Source organism: Hypomesus nipponensis, chromosome 5 (genome assembly GCF_054491055.1).
Source record: "Hypomesus nipponensis isolate SF chromosome 5, ASM5449105v1, whole genome shotgun sequence".
Lineage (NCBI taxonomy): Eukaryota > Metazoa > Chordata > Actinopteri > Osmeriformes > Osmeridae > Hypomesus > Hypomesus nipponensis.
In genome coordinates, this window is record NC_140365.1 from 14,565,060 (window position 1) to 14,566,253 (window position 1,194).

Consider the following 1,194-nt stretch of genomic DNA (forward strand, 5'->3'; position numbering starts at 1 on the left):
TTTCTTTTATTATTATTTTGTTCTGTCACAGTCTGACCTCTTTCAGTAATTGTTCAATTTTACAACTCTACCAGTGGAGGGAGGGAAAAAAGGGTGCAAAATCAAGAGCCAAGCTTAGGCTAGCATGTCGGACAGGTCAGAGGGGTGAGGGAGGAGGAAGAGAGTCATGTTTGGGGGGTGGGCAACAGTCTGGGAGCAGGTGTGAGGTGGAGGAGCCCTACTCCGCAGGGAGGTAACTGTTACTGGTGCACCAGGGCAGTGAACTTATCGATATAAATCTTGCCATCGACCTCGTGTCGGCTGCCTGTATGAATGCTTTAGTTTCCTTATAGGCCAGGTCCCTTCAATCCGGGGCAAATCTCTTCAATAAGGTTTTCATCTCGTTCTCCTCTATGAAGCTGCTGCTGTCAGCATCCACAACCAGGAAGACCTTCTTAACATCATCAGCTGACTTGGCCTTCAGACCCACCATCTCAAAGAACTTCTTATGGTTGAATGAATCAGTAGCTGCAAATGCTGCCAGGGCTTTCTTGTCATCAGCGTTGACGATACAGTTAATGGCCATCTTGCTTCTGGAACTTACTAGTAGCTGGTGATGTGTGGTGTCCGCAGTTCTCAAATCTATCTCACTGTTGTCAAATCAATCTCACGGTACTTTGATGGCATACATCACAGTGACCTAGCCTCTGCGCTCTGTCTCAAGTCTGACAAAAAGTCTAACCAGCATTCACTGCTTCAACTCAGCCGGCTGTTGGCGCAGCCGGCGCTGAATGAAGTCGAACACACCTTACGTAAAGTCCACGCGACCACACCCAGTCTTGCCCACCCCCCAAACATGACTCTCTCCACCTTGTGCGAGAGACAAGTTTGCTTGTTGTTAATGCTGCAGTACAGTCTTGAAACTTCACACCCATTCAACTCTGCCAATATATTAAATTAACTTGTATCTGCCACTGAGTGGACCTTTCATATTGAGTGAATAACAAGGTTATTCAGGGAATTGTTTGGCCATTTGATTAAAATTGGGAAATGTTCATGGATTTTTTCTTCTTCTCTAGACCAGGAGAAGGCCTTTTTAGGCTGCTATCATAACTGTTGATGGCTGTAGCGTATGTGTATCATGAAACTTTGATTTATTTAGGTTAGAACTTATTATTCTTATGCATTTTTACAAATTTAAATCACTGGAAAAAT

At 44.5% G+C, this 1,194-nt stretch overlaps 1 pseudogene; it reads right to left on the bottom strand.

The window, feature by feature from the left end:
• Positions 1–239: 239 nt before the first annotated feature.
• LOC146288806 (parvalbumin alpha pseudogene) lies at positions 240–565 on the bottom strand (annotated as a pseudogene).
• Between the last annotated feature and the right edge of the window lie 629 nt (positions 566–1,194).